The 13,253-nt window shown below is 43.1% G+C and overlaps 1 pseudogene across 1 annotated transcript; it reads left to right on the top strand.

Annotated features, from left to right (window-relative positions):
• The first annotated feature begins 11,265 nt into the window (after positions 1 to 11,265).
• On the top strand, positions 11,266 to 12,876 carry LOC311368778 (annotated as a pseudogene). Its single transcript has 2 exons — positions 11,266 to 12,206; positions 12,414 to 12,876. The product of its transcript is annotated as an uncharacterized misc_RNA (transcript).
• The last annotated feature ends 377 nt before the right edge of the window (positions 12,877 to 13,253 follow it).

Here is a 13,253-nt window from a genome sequence, read left to right as displayed (position 1 = left end):
AGCCCTGATACTTTTATATATATATATACCTCCCAATGCTGACGAAATCTTGATTAGCACTTTGTTTGCTAAATCAACCTAAAATCCACCCAAGCCGCAGCAACAGTTTTGGTTTGTAAAAATCTGGATACAAGTCGCGGCTATACATACGATTATGGTACTGAGAAACTTAACCGTCACTTGGATGAGGACATCAAAGAACAAGCTCCATACATCTGCATTCACACACAACATGGCGTTATACTATGTTTCTGAGAAGCTTAACCCTTTCTTGGGCAACCACTGCCCAGGCAGAGCTTCATACACCTATAAATGAAGAGTTTGGTTCCAAAACGCTATAAATCCATTTTTTATTTATGAACATCTTTCACATTGAACAGAGGACAAAACAAAGCAATAACATGAAAACAGGAAAAATACAAATAGTACACAAACATGAGGTCATGGGATGTACAGTAAATTAAAAACTAAATTGTCTCATTTAGAATAAAATGTCACATATGAAACATACTATGAAACGTCTGTCACATTGGCCAAATAAATACCCATTTTTCCCACCGTCTTTCTCCCAGCTCTTTTTGGAGCCGTATGGAATGGGTCATTTGTTCTAAGAGATGTAGGTTATTAACATTATTAACAAAGAGGGCAGCAGTAGGGCAGTTTTTCTGGGGCCAGTATTTTGTTATGGTCTTTTTGCTTGCTGCCAACAAGATCTTTAGGAGGTAAGTATCATCTTTACTTAGCCTGTCAGGGATCTACGGATGTGATTGTGGTACTGATGCCGAAACCCAGGGTTTTTGAAATGATTGACACTACTTCCTTCCAGAAAGTTTGAATAGAGGGGCAAGACCAGAAAACATGAGCATGATCAACCATCCTTTCCTCACATTCCAGTTTGTTTCTATTTCTCCTTTGGATTAATAAAAAAAGTGGATCAGGTTTTTCCAGCAGAAGTCTCTCCAGGTCAGGGAGTTGGTGGAGGATGACTGTTTCCCATACTGGAAATCCAGAGTTCTCGCAAGAGCACAATTTGAATTTGCTCAGCGAGTCACTCTGGGAATGAGCAATATACTCACTCCCCGATTCCCCTGGCCCAGAACATTAAACAATCACATCGGTGTATCTGATATTGGCGTGTATCTGATAAAAGCGTTGCTGTTTTACCGATCGGATACGGCAAGAGTCTTATCTATTTGTTAGCTCCGCTGGTCTGGATACATCACCCCTTGTATTCTTCTGATTGGTCATAGTGTTATCAAATTGCGTGCAGTGATATTTTCAAATGCATGCTTGGATCCGCCCCTCGAGTTGGGCCATTTTCATTACTTGTTGCCAGACCCTACAGCTTTCTAGATGTAGCTCTGGATTTCCAGGCTGTTTCCCATGCATTCAGCCACACATCCTCAGTTATTTCAATGTCCAGTTCTCTTTCCCATTGTTGTCTCACATAGTCTGTGGTGTCCGTATTCAGCGATGTGATGCCATGGTACAACTTGCTTATAAGACCTGTTGCACTTCCTGAGTTATAATCATCAATAAATAAATTTATAATAATTGGTGGCTCTCTATTATCTGTAAAAGTCCTGCTTACCCAGCCCATATGTCTGACACAGATCATCAAAACTATTAATCTCCCACGTTTTAACTATCTTGTATATGGAATTGATGCCAGAATAAACCCATTGTCTAAACCTAAAGTCGTGCAATGCTGACGTAAACTCAGGGTCGTATACCGGCCATCTAAGCAGTTTGATCTCTCTTTGGAGTTGAAAACGTTTAACCACTACTGCCCATACTTTCAGTGAGAAGTTTACCCATTGGCTCGTCTGTAATATTTCCTTCTCCCTGCCAACACAGCCAGCATTGCCTGTATTGGTGTATCTATTAAAGATAACTCTATACTCTTCCACTTTGCTACATAAGATGGGTTACACCATGTTATGGTCGGCTCTTGGACCACAACAAATGTAGAAGCCACACGCAGTTTGAAGCAGTAAAAGTATATTTATTTAACAAAACAAAGTCTCCCCCTACTACAGAGCCCATTTCAGCACCGTGTCAGTAGACAGTTACAAGCCTACGAACGTCGTAAGAGCAGTGCACACGCGTTCATGTTAAGAGGAGTTTCGGGAACGCTCGAAAATATTTTACAAAGGTTCGAAAGATCCTTTGTGAGAATGATCGTAAGAGCGTGGATTCATCGTTATCGGGAAACTAGGCCCAGGTCTTTAAGCTTTGTTTATGTTTTTCAGTAGAATTCCCTTCTTTTCCTGTTGGTTGTATCTAATAAAGGGTTAAGGAGTATGTTGAAATCCCCTGCACAAGGGTCCGATATGTTTCTGATGCAATCAAATCAAACACCTTTCTAAAGAAAGACATATCACTCCCTGGGGGAGTGTAAACATTAAATAGTTTCACCTCCTTTCGGTCTATTTCCCCCTCTATCAGAACGAATCTGCCCTCTATCCCTCATTTAAGTTATGAGTTCAAAACAAATCTAATTTGAAATCAATATGGCAACTCCCCTTCTTTTACCATTTTTAAATGAGTAGAAAGTTTTCGTAAAACCCATTGTTTTAAGTTTTTCGTGTTCAGGATCAGAAAGATGGGTTTCCTGCCAAAAAGCTATATTTATCCTCTCCCTTTTTATTTTAGCATTTTATCATTTTACTTATTTTGATTGGATTATTTAGCCAATTTACATTAAATGACAGTATGTTATAATGTTGGTTAAGCATAGATTTTACGTTTGAAACATCGTACTTCAATCATCCCAGACCTCAAGAGATAAACAAAATAAAAATAAACAAGAACACTCAGAAAACTATAATACAGAACAATGAACTTAGATTCAACAAGAAAGGTGCCATGTCACCTTTTGCAGCGAGGGAAACTGGCCACAAAGTGGGGCCCCTCAGTAGCAGGAAAAAGTCTTGTGGCTCTCTGTCTATAGTATGTAGGTATCAGCCAACATTATGATCCGGTAATGAAAGGTTAAGAATGAGTCGCTCCCTCAGGCTCAGCTACAGCTCCCAAATCCAACCGGCCAAACCCCTTGAGCTTCTCCCGAACCTGCCTCTGGAACCGTGTTTGCTCCGCCGCACTGGGTCTAGGTTGTCTCCCATGGCAGAAGTCGGGCCAGCGTTTCCTCCGTTATACCCTTGGTGTTTGTCCCTCGGATGGCTTCGTTCAATACTGATGAGGTGTAGGTGTTAAGGTCTGTGTGGTTGTTGTGATTGGCAGCCTGTTTAAAAATGTCCCAATTAGTATACTCAAAGCAGTTTTGTAGCCTGTCCATGGCCAGAGCATGATGGTGTGAGGGCTCTGTATGCAGGTGTTAAGTGCAGACTGATGTGATCCGATCAGCCAAGATGGGGGGAGAACCGCCCACAAAGCTACTTCTGCTTCACGTTTGCATTTCAGACCGTCTAAATAGGGCCCCTAATCTGTAAATCCAAAGTTTTCAGCTACTAATCAAATTTATGAGTTTACAAATCCACACAAAGGGCCTACGTTTGGCGCTTCGCCCCCAATCAAACCAAACCTACCGGCTCAAACCAAATCTACGGGTATAAAACCTTCGTCCCATATTTGACACTTCTGCCTGTACAGCCAATGGGGATGATCAGATTAACAAATTGATCTGACTATCCCAGAAGGTCTATCATTTCACTATTCAGGTCATGGCCGGGGGGCCAGCCTTTCTAGCAGTTTTCCTGCAGTCTGCCAAGGGGTAGATCCCCTGTAGCCGGGGAACCAGCCGAACCTCACCAGCTCATTGGTCTGGTGATGCCAGGCGAGTTCTACATCAGCGGCAGCCATCTTTGTTGTTACGGTGTTCTTTTGCACTGTTATTGTAAACGGTTGTGATTGGTCGGTCTATCTCGTAGCGGGCAGAACTCTTTTTTTATGCGAGGGAAACCAGACCTTAGCTGTAGAATTAAACATGAGCTCCCTCGATCGCCTGAGGCCCAGACACTCAAATGTTAGCATTAATTAATAAATATAGAATAACATTAACTGGAATAACTCTGGAGACACAACATTCATGTCATGAATATCTTGAAATAAATGAAATTAACCTTTCGAATGGATTTTCCTGCGGAAGCAAAGCGGACATCATTTTCCAGTTGTCCCCACAAAAACACGTCGGCCTAGTCTGTCCAAAAGAAGAAGAAATATGTAATCCGTGGGTCACTCAAAAATCAATGTTTTTATTGAAAGAAAAAAATCGACTAGTGGCATGGTATTAATTTATCATTGTATATTAATAAACTAAATGTAGTTATAAAAGGAACCTTTGGAATAGGTTTCTTTCGGCGGAAGCAAAGCAAACACAAACCTCCGTTGTGCCCTACAAAAACACATCTTCCATCTCCATCCCACAGAAGAACAATAAGGACAAAAAAGGCGTGGTTAGTTTCAGTTTTTGAGTCTGAAAAATAATTTGTTGTTTTGACGCACACTTCTCTAGGGGTGAGGGGGATACCTGGCCTGCAGTCTGCATTGTCTCCCAGTACATACGGGCTCCAGCCATTTACACTGCTAGGCCCATCTTCAGATACATGCCAATCATTTTCTCAATCATTTGTATTATGTTGTATAGATGAGCAATTATTTTGAAAGCTGTACTCATTTGTCAAGGCCAGAATCAAATGTCCTCTGAAACAAACTTCTGGAAGTACTCCAGTGGTGTAGGGAGAGAAACGGCATCCCCGCTGCTATCCGGCCCAAAATAATCATGATATAATGATGATATTATTTCTCAGCCAACGATACTTGTCCATGTCCACACAATTCATCGGTTTGGCAGTCACAGTGGGTGGTTGGTTTTCTTTGTACACTTCTTTGTCATCTTCTGCCTCTTCTTCTGCCTTGCATCAGTGACGTCTGATACCATCTCAACACCACTCTCTCCAGTTTGGGTGTAGTCAATAACATCTCGCATGCTGAAGTGACCTTTCTTTGCTGTTGGCAATCTGAAATGAAAAGAGTATAGATAAATAGATAGCTTCAAACACTGCAATCAGAAATAAAGTATTAATTTATTCAATTATGATCTAAACTTTAAATTCTAACACAGAAAACACATGTAGAACTTAAAAATAACTTAATAACTTAATAGAATAATGAGATAAGAGTCATGGAATACATTCTACTTCTGATAGTATTTGTTTCCATATATTCATATTGAACATTGTTGGAAACAATCAGGATAATCTAGAAACAACAAAACATAGAACACATGTCCAGTCGTTTCTAGATATTTACATGCAGACATGTTACATATTATACCTTTAAATAAAAATCATACCATTGATCCTAGTTTTAATCCAATAAACCGTTTTTAAATAGGTGGAGCCATTAACATTATGCTTTTCAGAAAAATCGATTCATTAGAAGGCACATTAAAATACTGAACTTTTTTTCACAATTCTGTATCTTAACATAAAAACTGGGGTATTACTAACCTGGAAAAATCCTGATTGAACCTGTGGAGGTGAACTGTTGGGAGTTTGATGAATGCTATTTCAGCTTCAAATGTAACTATAAAGGATATATTCTTAGAGCTTTTTGGCATGTGTTTTTGTTTGTTGGTCAGTTGATAAACAAATCCATGAAGAGCAACGAGTGGCACATTATCCCTATATCACCGCCATTCTATGCTTTCTCTTTTATTTCATTGCTGATCTTCTGCATATGTGTATTCATTTATTATTCTGTATATTCGGAATATACCTCTGACAGCCTTGGTTTGTTCTTGCTGAACGAATCAGCAAGTTAGTTTGAACAAAAGGACAAAGACAGGGAAGGGGGTTGAAAATGATGACAAAGATGGGTATGTTAAGTGCATTTTTTAATGTTCTGTAATTGTTTGTGTTCATTTCGTGATTTGAAGGAAACTGTTCAATATGTTTCAATATCCAATTCATGTCCTTGATGTGGAGATGTCCAGGTTTCATTGGCAGCAGAGTACAAGAATTACTTACCATCTCACACTTTTTGCAGGATGAAATTGTTATCCAAGGTTAGTGATCCGAGAGTTATTAATAATTTGAATAGTTTTTCCCACAAGAAACCAGGAAATTGGCAAAGCACAAAGCTGTGAGACCCATGTACATTGTGCTGTTAGGCTAATAATTGGCAGTAAATCATAATTGTGTGAAAGCCGTTGGCACAATAACTGAGGATCATTAGAATTTCCTTAGAGGCGCAAGGCAACGCACTCAGGGCTCATGATACAGATTTATAATTGGGGCTGTTTCGGGAATGTGTGTGTATGAAATTAATGATGTTTACTTTTTACTTTATCCTTAGCATCCTTAAAACACGAAACATACACACTTCCTTCCTCCCTCACTTCATCCCTCACATTTCCTTGCAACTTCCCCCTCGTCCTCCCTGGTTGCCATGGCAACACGTGAGGCAGGTGGGAGGGTCAAGCAGCCCAGCGCTGTTAGCCCACCTCGGCGGGGAGCGATGGAGGGATGGGAGGGGGAGAGAACCAGGGGTGAGGAGGAGAAGGGGAGGAAGGCTGAGTACATCACAGTAGCCTGGTGTAGGCCGTAGAAATGAGTCATCTCTATTCAATGACATGTAGGACTTTGAACGATTGCTCAAGATATTGAACATCACTTAAGCGAAAACAGATGAGTAGCAGTAAGCAGAAAGCTGTGCAGTCATCGTCTTCATCCTGAGAGCCATTATGCTTCACTATGTTGTATTTTTAAGAGGCAGGCACTTAATAAATTTGAGGCGTCCGTCAAACAGCTGCCTCAGGATTCCTGAGGTCTTGTTCTCTGCGGGCCCAGTAGGCTATACTACGTATCGAACACAATGAACAGTCCGCTACCACCACTCACACCAGTACAAATAGACTTTAATAACATTATGTCGTTAGTCTGCTGTAGTACGGATGGTGACTAGCTCAAAGGTCATGTGATGTGGAGCTGGGAGCTGGATTAAATGGGATGCTGGGTGTGGTGATGTCACCACAGTGCGTGATGGACAGGGAGGCGGGGAGCGGCTATTTGCATGACAACTGATAATCAAGAATAGCACTTTTCTGTCCTCCTCTCATGTCTCCTTATTACCTCGGCCCTCCTTATTGCTCCCTGAATAATCAAACACTCGCTCCCTGTCCCTACTAGAATTCAGCTCCCATTGCATCCCTTTCTATCTTACTGACGCTCTCTGCATCCCTCTTACTGATGTCTCTCAACCCCATATTCTCTGCCTCACTTTCTCTATCCCTTCTCTAACCACTTCTGTTCTCTCTCTCTCTCTCTCTCTCTCTCTCTCTCTCTCTCTCTCTCTCTCTCTCTCTCTCTCTCTGCTCCAGCTAGTTGAGTCACAGCTCAGGCTCTTTGCTAGATTAATTTGTGTGTGTGTGCATGTAGGGGTGTGTGTGTGTGTGTGTGTGTGTGTGTGTGTGTTGGGGGGTGTTTGGCCCGCATCATCTCTTACTCTGCGACGCAGTGCAAGTCACTCGGGGATTAGCTGCAGGGAGGGGGAGGGGGACCCCCCCCCTCCCTAGAGAGGGAGAGCAGAAGGTAAATAGGGGGGATGGGCAGGGAGGAAAGGGATGGAGGGAGGGAGTCAGGTAGGAAGGGAGGCTGACAAGAAAAGCAAGGAAATGGCAGAGGACCTCCCCACAACCATCCCCCTCCCCCACGCCCCCCAGTCTCCCCAGACTCACCCCCTAAATGCTGCTTCATCTGAATAAATAGAGCAGCCCATTTCCCTAAGCCAAGCACCATTTCTCCTCATCTTCCGCTCTCCTCTCTCTCTCTCTCTCTGTGCTCTGCATCCCTCCTCCATCCTCGTTTCCTTCTTACTTCTTTCACTTTGTCCCCTCTCCTCTTTCACTCTATTCACCAAACCTCCCCACTTTCTGCTCCCTCATTTGTCTCATTATCTGCCATCTTTCTATCTTCCTGTCTCTCTCTCTCTCTCTCTCTCTCCCCCTCTTCCTCCCCCTCTCTCCCTTTCTGTGGATAATTACTTTAATGGGTGTCCTTGGAGAGAGGAGGCGGGCCGTGGTTGGGTGGTGCGTGTGCAGTGAGGTCCAGTCCTTTCCTCAACGTTCACTTCCCTGGCAGACGCTAGAGCGCCGCTGGAGCCCCTCGCTCCGGTCGCACCGCGCCGTGGAATCCCGTTGGCCGGGTTCTGCAGACGGCAGCGTAGCTCCGCTGCGGCGGGAGAAGGACGTGGTGGGGCAGAGCGAGGAGAGGGATCACTAGCCCGTAGCACCTAGTGTGTTTATTTATTTTGTTTTTCATTGTGTGTACTATTTCTTAGTGCATATATATGTACATGTGGTGCACAGTATGGCTTTCCACCAATGTCCTGAGAGATAGCATGGTTTAAACTTTATAGTATATGAATAATTCCCTAATTCCCTCCCCAACCGCATCCGACAGGATAACACAATCCCTTCAAACAGGCCCTCAAACCCCTCCTCTTTAAGACTGCTTTCACCACACAACCTCCTCCCTTCTCTCCTCTTCCTCCTTTTCTTTTTACTTATATACGTTCGTAATAAATGATCTTATTTTGTGTTCACTCTGTAAAGCGTCAAGTATTAAGTATAAGCGTTAAGTATTTAGAAAAGCTCTATATATGTTAGGGTTTGATAGCTGCTGGACCCAAGAGCAGAACACAGAGACAGGACGGGTGTTGGAGTGAAGGTGAGCAGGTGTATTTGGAGTGTGAAGAGGAGTGAGGCCAGGGGCAGGTTGGAGAGTGGGGAGCTCCAGGGGCAAAAAGGAAATAAAGGTGAGGCACGAGATTTCAACAAAAGAGAATAAATGTCGAAATCAGTGATTATCTTCTCATGATCCACTACCTGCCAGTACGGTTTGTGTGCTAATAAAAAATAATAATCCAGCGTTAAAACACAGCCTATAGGCTCTGTAAACGTGCTACAGTAGGTCCTTTGTTTACAGAGCCTAGGCTGAGTACTACAAAGGATTTATAGCACATCCACAGTACGGGAGTGGACACTGAGGAGATACTCACTGATTTGGACAACAAGCATTCCCCTTAAAGGGACACTTCACCCATTTGCATTAAGCGTTGTATCATTAGTAACCCAGTCATATTTTTGAATGGTCCTGCATCATTCCCTCATTTTCCCCTGAGACGGGAGAGCTCCGTATCTACCTCCAACACTTCCTGCTCTAAATGACGCAAAATTTTTGCGTCATTTAAAGCAGAAAGTGTATGGGGGGCTACCAGCACTAGTTCCAGCACATCATCCACTGTGGACGGTTTTAGTTGACTCCTCCGCTCCTGAATAACATATCCAGCACCGGAGAAGTCTCGCTCGCCATCGCAAAACCCGTGACCGACCCGCGCTGTTCAGGCGTCCGACCCGACCCGCACCCGTGTCCGGCACAGTACATTATTTTTCACTCTGGCCGAGATAACCCCCACCACAAGTCTTTACTTTGTGGAAGTTCCAGAGACGTCCGAGAACCCGACGCAGTCTTTAATTCATAATATCATCTGAAGGCGCACACAGCTTTTGGCCATGATATTATATTATATAGATACCTATATATTATATATTATTTAGATATAGAGCTCCAGGAGTCCGCAAACGGCAACAATCACCTTCTCCTTCTGCTGCATTCACTCTGGACTGCAGGGAGTGAATGCTGATTGGCTGTTATGTTACGTCCCTCAGGGAGTGAACGCTGATTGGCTGTTATGTTAGGTGTTAGGTCCCTCAGGGAGTGAACACTGATTGGCTCTTATGTTACGTCCTCAGGGAGTGAACACTGATTGGCTGTTATGTTACGTCCCTCAGAGAGTGAACGCTGATTGGCTGTTATCAGTGTTGTGCATGAACTAGTTCAAAAGAACTAGTTCATAGAACAAGTTCATTTTTCTATGAACTTTGAACTGAACGTAACATATTTTTAACTAAAGAGCTTGAACTTGAACTAGTTCAGATTTTGTGACATTCTGAATTGATGCTTAGGTCCAGATTACATGATTATTAACTAGAGTTACTGCCTTAGTTGTGATGAATGAAACAGGTGTACAAATAATATCCACAACAATTTGAGATTGTAGTAATGGGCAGCAGGTAATGGAGAGGATCCATTTAAAAGATAAGCACAGAATACAGTTTTTCTTCAGTTTCTAAAAAAACTGTTAATGAACTGAACATGAACTAGTTCAAAACTGAATTGGTGAACTATGAACATGAATTTATTAATTTTCTTTTGTATGAACTGAACTTTGAACTAGCATGTGAAGTATGAATTTGCACAACACTGGCTGTTATGTTAGGTCCCTCAGGGAGTGAACGCTGATTGGCAGTTATGTTACGTCCCTCAGGGAGTGAACGTTGATTGGCTGTTATGTAACGTCCCTCAGGGAGTGAACGCTGATTGGCTGTTATGTTAGGTCCCTCAGGGAGTGAACGCTGATTGGCAGTTATGTTACGTCCCTCAGGGAGTGAACACTGATTGGCATTGTGGGAGTTGTCGTCTTCAATCCACAAGCGCCAAAAAGTCACTGACTGCGTTTACATGCTGGAACATAATTGTGTAATGAACGTATTGAATAAAGATTGGATTCATGTAAACAGGTTTATTCGATCTGCTTCGCCAAAAGGACCGGATTTGCGAAGTCGATAGGATAGCTGGGCTTGAGCCGGTCATAGACGGCTATCTACCTGCATGTGTACTCGATCGTATCGTATTGCCAGGAGTTCACCCGGAAGTTCTATCACCGCCGCCGCAGCAAAAAGCCCCATTTGTTCCCTCATATGCATTTGTATACAGTGAAAAATGCACAAAACGTACGCTACTGTTGCCTCGTCAAACGCCTTTTACGCCATCTTTGTTTGTATGCCACCAGATAGTTTGTTGTTGCTTTTACGTTGCCGTGAACCAGAAGTGGCTCTAGTACCACTTGTTGAAAGGGCTACAGTTGTAAGCAACTCACAACGAGCTAGTGGCCAAAAACACCAATATCTCCACCACAGATGATAGCTTGTCATCCACTAGCAAAGAAGGACACGGAGCAAAGTCGTCCAAGCAGCAAAAGCTCGATTTTTCTGCCTCACAACAAAAACCTATTTGTTGACACAGGCTGAAGTCAACCGTATGATAGGCAGGTATGTGGTTAAAAATATGTTGCCATTATCGATGGTGGAGGATGATTCATTCCGAGCCATTACTATTACTAAAATACCTAAGAAAGGAGGGGCCTGTACGCCTTGCACAATGACGTTTGCTAAATACCTAGATGTTGATTACGCCAAAATTAACACAGAGCTTAGAAGGAGTTTTGAAGAGTTGGACTTTTTGTCTACAACTGCAGATATTTGGACTGCGCACAACCGGTTACCTCGGCGTGACCGTCCACTGGATAGATGCAAACAGCCTAGAGCGAAAGAAAGCAGCCTTGGCCTGCAGAAGGTTCAAGGGCCGTCATACGCATGACCGCATTGCTACTGAACTGGACAATATCCACTCATCCTTTGGTATTTCTAACAAAATCACAGCTACTGTCACAGACAATGGTTCGAATTTTGTGAAGGCCTTCAAAGTTTACCAGCTCGTTCAGGGTGATGATTCTGGGGCGGAGGATGCTGATGATGTGACTTTTGTCGACCTTCATGATGCCTTACAAGACATGGATGTGGATGAGGATGTGGAAGAGGATGTTGTGACTTTGCCACCACACCACAGATGTGCATCGCACACAGTAAACCTTATTTCATGCTCTGATGTGGACAAGTGGTTACTCTCAAGGCCAGACATAAAATCTGTGTACAGAAGTGCTACCTCAAAATGCACAGCTTTGTGGAATAAGGCTAGCCATTCCACAGTGGCTGCAGAGACCGTGGATGAAGTCCTTGAAAGGAAGCTCCTTGTCCCATGTATGACCAGATGGAACTCCTTTCATGATGCCGTTGCTCATGTCTGTGAATTCCAAGCTGAGCTGAGCTGAACACCATCTCCTACAATTTTGGGTTGAAGGCCATCACAGATCGGGAGTACCAGTTCCTCAGAGAATACTACACAGTGATGAAGCCACTGACAGTAGCCCTCGACATTCTTCAGGGGGAAGACAACTGTTTCTATGGCACACTCCTACCCCCACTGGAGACATTGATCTCCAAGACCCTGGACTTTAAGAGTGGCCTGCAAATCCTTGGTGACCTTCCAGAGGGTGTTGTGAAGGTAAGAGCTAGTATTTCTTAAATTAAAGCATTAAATACTCCCATACATTAATTATGTATTAATTATGAATTATGATATCAAAGTAAAATGAAATGTATATCTCTAAGCTCATAATATGTAATGCTGTGTGTGTGTGTGTGCGTGTGCGTGTGCGTGTGCGTGTGCGTGTGCGTGTGCGTGTGTGTGTGTGTGTGTGTCTCATTTCAGGCGATCAAAATCAGATTTGCAGAGGTGCTGGAAAGTGAGACTGCCGTCTTGGCTGTGGACACAGGAAAGGAAGGACAACGCCAAGGCAAGTCTGCTGGCGGAGTGCCGGAAAAGTGCCCAAGATGAAGACCAGCCAACGGGTACCAACGCACCAACACGCAACCTCAGCACCGACTCAGCCATAGAGGATGACTTATTTTCCTTTGAGGATGAGGAGGACACCTCTGCTTCTGTGGAAAGCGAAGTCGCTGACTATTTAAAATCAGGAGCACAGGGGATGGACACTCTTAACGGATTTCCACTAATAAAGAAAATTTCACTGAAATACAATGCAGCCACTCCATCCAGTGCCCCAGTAGAGAGGCTATTTAGCCCGGGGAAGCTGGTCTTCACCCCAAAGGGGAACAGCAAGGGGTTTGAAATTCTGCTGCTTCTTAGATAGAATCAGTGGTTTGAAGGGTAGGATGGTTAGGCTACATGGGTTAGCCGGATACATGACGGATACATGAATAGATGAGTGTTTTGGAAGGAGTGTATGGATGGGTAGATCGATAGATAGATATCTAGGAGCTTGAGTTCAATCTTTAAAGCACTCCATGTTGTTCAACTGTTTACTTTTTTAACGAAGAAAATACTTGAAATACAGTAGCCTATGTCTTCCAGACTATTTGTCTGAGGTTGTGAGAGTTTGATTTATTTAATTTGCTACAGTTACTGCAAACACACTTTATATTGTTTAACTGTTTACTTTTGAAGAAAATACTTAAAGAATGTCTACCAGACCAGTTATCTGAGATTTGGAGTTGTATTTATTTATTTAATTAAGACTACAGAGTTTAA

Source organism: Micromesistius poutassou (genome assembly GCF_964030765.1).
Source record: "Micromesistius poutassou genome assembly, chromosome: 23".
Taxonomy (NCBI): domain Eukaryota; kingdom Metazoa; phylum Chordata; class Actinopteri; order Gadiformes; family Gadidae; genus Micromesistius; species Micromesistius poutassou.
The sequence above is the reverse complement of the archived record's forward strand: the minus strand, read 5'-3'. Positions and strand labels throughout refer to the sequence as shown.